General features: G+C 41.9%; 1 protein-coding gene across 1 annotated transcript in view; it reads right to left on the reverse strand.

Moving 5' to 3' along the window:
* The window catches only part of LOC486692 (NKG2-A/NKG2-B type II integral membrane protein-like), a 49919-nt gene extending 43767 nt beyond the window's left edge, over window positions 1-6152 (reverse strand). The window contains exons 1-3 of the mRNA XM_038576782.1: window positions 6093-6152; window positions 5518-5648; window positions 1012-1056 (exon numbers count right to left, since the gene is read on the reverse strand). The gene's annotated coding sequence lies outside the window, so the exon portion shown is untranslated. The remainder of the gene's footprint in view (window positions 1-1011; window positions 1057-5517; window positions 5649-6092) is intronic.
* Window positions 6153-6828: the final 676 nt, after the last annotated feature.

Raw genomic sequence — 6828 nt, forward strand, 5'->3', positions numbered from 1 at the left:
AAGTAAGATTTCAAAGAGATATCTGTACATCCATGCTCACTGCTGCATTATTCACAAGAGCCAAGTGGTAGAAGCAGCACAGATGTCCAGTGAGGGATCAGTTGATTAAGAAAATATACATAAGGATATAATATTATTCAGCCTTTAAAAGAAGGAAATCCTATTCCATGCTACAATATGGATGAAACTGCAAGACTTTAGGCTAAGTGACATAATCCAGTCACATACACACCTACACAAAACAGTATATGATTCCACTTATACGAAGTATGTAAGGTATTCAAAATCAGAAACAGAAAGAAGAATGGTGATTACTAAGGATAAGGGGAAAGTACAGAAGGGAAATTATTATTCAATGAGTATAGAGTTCCAGGTTTACACGGTTAAAGTTCTAGAAATCTGTTTATGCAACAATGTGAACATAGTTAGCACTCCTAAACTGTATGCTTAAAGTCAGTTAAGATGCCTGATTGTAAATATAAGATGTGAGATAATGTATACGATTCCCACTATATTACAGTCTGGAAATAACAAAACTACGGTCTCAAAAAAGATCAGTGGTTGATAGGATTTGGCAGGGAAGAAAGGATGGCTAGGTGGAGCACAGAGGATGTTTTTAGGCAGTGAAACCACTCTCTATAATTCCATAAAGGTTGATACATGTCATTACATATTTCTCATAAAGTGCGAGTAAAAAAAATCAAGAGTAAAACTTAAAGTAATTGAAAATGAGAATCTATCTACTATGTGTGCATAGACACAGAGACAGTAGAAGAATATAGGAAATCTCTACACTTTGTCGAGTCTTCCTGTGAACCTAAAACTGATCTAATAAAAGTCTAATATTTTAACACTGAAATGTGGTAAATTATGATATATGGACTTTTTTTGCCACAACTCAAAAAATAAAAGGCAAACAAACCCAAAAAGGTGATCTTGACAGAAGCAAGTGAAAAACTAGTCATTATATTTAGGAAAAAATAACAGTAGGATTATTAGATGAGTTCTTACCAGAAACAATGAACAATAAGAGACAGGGAAGGTCAAATTCAAGTACTGAAACAACAATAACAACAAGAAACAGATCAGCTTTGTTTCTACACAAAAATCCTCCCCTCCCCCCCCAAAAAAAACAAAAACCTTTGTCAAACAAGAATTACAAATTTAGCAAAACAGCCTTTCATTTATTTTTTTTAAGATTTTATTTATTTGATAGAAAGAGAGAGAACAAGTAGGGTGAGCAGCAGAAGGAGAGGAAGAAGTAGGCTCTCCACTGAGCAGGGAGCCCAACGTGGGAATGGATCCCAGGATGCTGGGATCATGGCCTGAGCCAAAGGCAGACACTTAACTGACTGAGCCACCCAGGTACCTGCAAAATAGTCTCTCAAAAAAGAAAGTGCATAGTTGCACCTGGGTGGCTCAGTAGGTTGAGTATCTTACTCTCGATTTTGGCTCATGTCAGGATCTCAGGGTCCTGCGATCCAGTCCAGTGCTAGACTCTGTGCTCAGTGGGAAGTGTGCTTGAGAATTTTTCTCCCTCTTTTTCTGCAACTCCCCCTGCCTTTGAAGAAGTGAAAAAAATCTTAAAAATAAATAAAAGAAGGTACATAAAGACCCCATAAGGAGCACAAAACTTAAGAGAATTTCTTAATAGACCTCTCTCCAAAAATGTTCTTCAAGCTAAATATAAATGATGCTAGGTAGTAACACAAATACACAAGAAGGAATAAATCAGCAGAAATGGTGAGTATGTTAGCAAATTTAAAATCTTTGTATTTTTGACTCATAATTTCCTTAAAAGTTAAGATTATTTAAAGGCATCACTGTATCACTATATAGTTGTATCTATACCTTATTTTTAGCATCTGTTAGTTTTTGTGTGCAAAGTCAACATGAATGCTTCCTTTCAAGTCACTGATTTGGAATCATGAATGCAGTGTAGGAAAAGACATGAATAATTGGTGTTCAGAAACCAATGCTAGATGGATTCAGTACAAAACCATGAAGTGCAGGTTTCCCCAATCTATCTGAAAGCAGAAGGTTCCAATGAAACTTTTTCCTATGCTGAAGTGATGTAAATTGAGGAAGTGATTACTATTAATTTATATGGAAAAATTGTTGAGCATTCGCTGATCCAAAAAATAACCTCTCTTAGGCTATTCTGATACCTAAGACACATCATGCTAATGGATGTGCAAAATAAATTGAAATAAAACACAGATCCTCAAAAACACTGTTCAAAGTTATGATTGATACTGAGATGCTAAGTATAGTTTTGAGGAAGAAACTTGATGAGGCCATTCTTGCTGCTTACAGTGTGGACTGCCTCTATAACAGCAAAACTAGCACTGAACACAGTTCTCTCTTTTTTGCTTTGGGCCCTAAAAGCAACAATCCCCTTCAGATTTCTGTTGTTCATCAAAAACTGGTACTAACATAGGTATTTCATAAAAGCAGTGACATAAAAGAAAAGCAGTGACATAGGAAAATTTTTGAAAAGTTGAGGCATACATGTAATAATTAAGGGGAAGAAATTAGCTTTCTTAGAGCTAACTGAAAATATTTGTGAGAATTTAGACAGAATTAATTGAAAAATATGGTGATCAGTTAATATGTGTGAAGATGGAGGGCTAGGAGGTCCCAATGCTTATTTGCCTCACAAAACCCAGTAAGAACAATCACTAAACAAATTCAAACTAAAAATGGCTCAGGAAAAGCTCTAGACAACAAAGAAGCAGAAAAAACCTGGTGGAGTGCAAAAGTCCAGGATGGTGCCATTGAAAGGAAAGCAAGCATTTTGCATGTAAAACAAAATCCCCCAGTTGAGAGCCACCTGACACTTGGAGGAATCCCCTCAGAGGGAGTGACCACATGCAGAGGAGAGCAGGAGAATCCAGCAAGCTTCATCTTTGTGGACATCTGTAGCTTTTGTCACAGAGATGCCCCACCAATGCTGATCCTGCTTGTTGGAACATCCCAGAGTGCCCCACCCAACATCTACTCCCAGAGGCTGGAGCTACTGCTAAGGGGAGACTTGCTTTCAGGGGCCCCAATTACTGCTTTTAGGGACTGGGCACCACAGTACCTCATCATATGTAAGACTAGAGCTGCTTATGGTTTTTGCCCACCCCAGTCCCAAGATGGTCTTTGTCTCACCAATACTGGAGCAGCCTCTGCTACCCTGACACTTGCCCCAAGTCCTAAGATATGCTATGATAGCCATATCACTATCACTAGTGATGCATGCTGCTGCTACCCTGAGCCCCAGCCACTGGGTTCCATGTTATAATTTTGGGTTTTTATTGTAAAAGGTGCTCCTGTTGTTCTAAATCCCATCCCCATCCCAGGCCTGGATTCTTACTGCCATTTTTAAAAGTAGGTTACTGCTATCTGGACCCTTTCTTACACCTGTGGAAGCTCCAAGTTCTGACCCATCAAGCTCCCACTGCCTTGAGCCCAATCTGTGGTTTCATAGCAGGGCTCTAAATCCTCATTGCTCATATACTACTGCTGCATCTCAAGACATATTTTCAGCTCCCAGGTCACAGCTTGAAGAACTGTCATTAGAGGCTGTGCTGGTAGACCTCTGTGCCTACCTCCCTGAGTCCTGACACATGGCTTTAACAAACTCCCACTGAATCATGCTGCTGCTATCTTGTGACTGCTACTCGGGACAGATTGAAACTTGGACTTGGTATCCTCAAACTATGCTACTACTACTATACCCTCCTCCTGGGCCTAAGCTCCCATTGAACCTTTTCATCCCAGAGTCCATGTCACTGTTACATTCCTCCAGCCAGCTGGAGTCACAGTATTGAGTCCCTGAAATTCAAGTACAGTTTGTAGGGAATACCTGCAGATGTCTCTACCTTAGACACAAGTGCCACAGCCACAACAAGTCAACCTGTGCACCAACATGCAGTGACTATGGTAGCTCCATCTGCGCCTGATCCTGAGTGACAATTCAAATACTGCTTTAAGGGCTCTGATATCAACATGCCATAGCAGACACCAAAAAAGATTCTCTCAGCAAGAACTTCTTCCCATGGAAAAACAGGGTAGAGTGGGATGATATATCCCTTGATCTGTCAACTTAGAGTATCTCACTCAACTAGGCTGTCATTCAGAAATGAAGAAGACTTCCCCAGCATCCGTGGTATGGAGTGTCAAAATTCTAGCTCTAACCCAAATGGCAGTCAAGGAGAGCAGCAGAATGACTCCAGTGGTGGTCTATTAAACGGCATGTTAAAAGAAATTTTAACCATTAGACCTGCTCTACAGAAATGCTAAAGGGAATTCTTCGAGCTTAGAGAAAAAGACAAAAATAAGTAACATAAAAATATATGAAAATATAAAATCACTGGTAGAGGCAAAAGGGAAAAAATATCCTTGACATTGGCATAGGCAATGATTTCATGTAGAAGTCACCAAAACTACAAGGAACAACAACTAATTTAAAAAGTAAGAGTGCATTAAACTGAAGATTTTCTGCCCATAAAAGGAAGGAATCCATAGTTGAAAGAATAATGTACAGAAAAGGAGAAAATATTTGTAAACTATACATAGGATGAGGGACTATAATCCAAAATATATAAAGAATTCATATAATGCAATATAAAGAAAGAAAATAACCCAATATAAAAGATGATCAAAGGACCTGAGTAGACATTTTTCTGAAGACATACAAATGGCCAATAGGTACATGAAAAGTGTTCAAAATCACTAATTATCATGGAAATGGAAATCAAAAAAGGAAATATCACCTCATGCCTGTTAGAATGGTATTTTCAAAAAAAAAAAAAAAAAAAAAGGCTTTTTTTTCTCCAGAAAGACAAGAGATGCTTGATATTGGTGAGGATTTGAAGAAAATGAAATCCTTTGGAGAACTGTAAATCAGTGCTGCCACAATGGAAATAGTATGGCAGCTTTTAAGACATTAAAAGTAAAAACTACCGGGATCCCTGGGTGGCGCAGCGGTTTGGCGCCTGCCTTTGGCCCAGGGCGTGATCCTGGAGACCCGGGATCGAATCCCACATCGGGCTCCCGGTGCATGGAGCCTGCTTCTCCCTCTGCCTATGTCTCTGCCTCTCTCTCTCTCTCTCTGTGACTATCATAAATAAATTAAAAAAAAAAAGTAAAAACTACCATATAAATCAGTAATGTCATTCTTATGTATATATTTAGAGGAACTTAACACCTCAAACGTATCTGCACACTCATGCTCATTGCAACATTATTCACAATAGCCAATTTATGAAAAGAACCTAAGTATCAGGCGTTAGATATATAAAGGATAAGTCAAACGTATACAGATACATGCCCCACCACACAAAGATATATATATACACATTGAAATATTATTCAGTCATGAGAAAAAGGAAATCTTGCCATTTGTGACAAAGAGATGACCCTTGAAGGCATCTTATTAAGTGCCAAAAGTCAGAGAGAGACAAATCCGTATGGTGTCGCATGTAGAATCTAAAACATTGACCTTGTAAAGAGTAGAATGTTCTTTACCAGAGGCTGTGGAGTGGAGGCATTCAGTAGATGTTTAAGAATATAAAGGAGTCCGGCAGAAAGCGAGGTGAGAAGCGCAGGGCGGTCGGTCCCGGGCCCTCCAGGCCCTCGGGCCTGAGGCGGGGCGTGAACTGGGGGGCCCAAGGAGAGGTCAGGAGCTCGGACCTGCAGACACCCAGCGCCCTCGCCGCAGCTGCCCCCCCCCCCGGCCAGGCCCACACTTTGCAGCAGTTGTGAGCCTCTCCCCACCCCCACCCCCACCCCGGCGCCCAGGGCTGCGGCCTCTCGGAGCGGGACCTCGCCGGCTGCCCACTCTCCCGGCCCAGCTCTGCGGAGCCTACGCGAAGCCCCCGCCCAGCCAGCCCGGCCGGAGCCTTTGGACGTCGGGCGTGGCGGGGTGAGAACAATATGGCGGCCGCTCAAACGCCGGGCCGGCCCTTGGGACCTCGGAGGGCCTGAGCAGGCGGGTCTCCGCGCGGACGTAAGCTCGGCCGCCCTGCCCTCGGGCTTTGGCGCCCCACAGACCCGGGCCCCGGGATGACCACTCCGTCCCAGGTGGATGAAACGTCACCTACGGCCAACAGTGGACAGAGGCCCTAACGGCCGGAAGGTGAGCGAAGCTCCTCCCCGCCCCCCGCTCCCCGCTCCCCGCCCCGGTCGCGACAGGTGGAACAGTTGATGGGCCAAAGGCGGTTGGTCTTCGTTCTACAGACATTGCTGTCGGAAGATCGAAATGGGAGAATTACGAACCGCGTTTGGCCAGTAGGAAGACCACCCTTTGGGAAGATTTCCTGGCCGTTTGTAGAAGGCCTGTGTATATAATTTGAAAAAGCTGCTCTCAACTTACCCCCCAACCTTTTCAAAAGAAAACTTTTGCCACATCTAGGCCTTCTAGATGTAAAGAGGCTGCCGACATATGATAAAGTAGAGTTAGAAAATCATACGTCTTGTAAATGCCTGTTTGGTTTTTTGTTTTGTTTTTGTTTTTAAATCATAGAAATGTCTTTTGGAAATGACTTTTTGAAATGGAATTGTTAGATCACTTCTAGAAGCGACATCAGGAGCAACACACGTTCACGTTTGTGCAGTGGGTAAGAGGACATGAAGTAGACGACCTTGAGGAGGAAGAAAAGAAGGTTCTGTGCCAGACTGGTCATACTTAGAGAAGACATTTTCACATTATAACCATTGTTTTGTGTGTGCATCTTATTCCTCAACTACTGTGTATATAGTTGACAATGCTAAGTACCTTTGTCAAATATCTAGTCTTTCTAGATGTTCTGAAGTGCCTGATACATGTTAAAAATAGAG

Source organism: Canis lupus, chromosome 27 (genome assembly GCF_011100685.1).
Source record: "Canis lupus familiaris isolate Mischka breed German Shepherd chromosome 27, alternate assembly UU_Cfam_GSD_1.0, whole genome shotgun sequence".
NCBI lineage: Eukaryota > Metazoa > Chordata > Mammalia > Carnivora > Canidae > Canis > Canis lupus.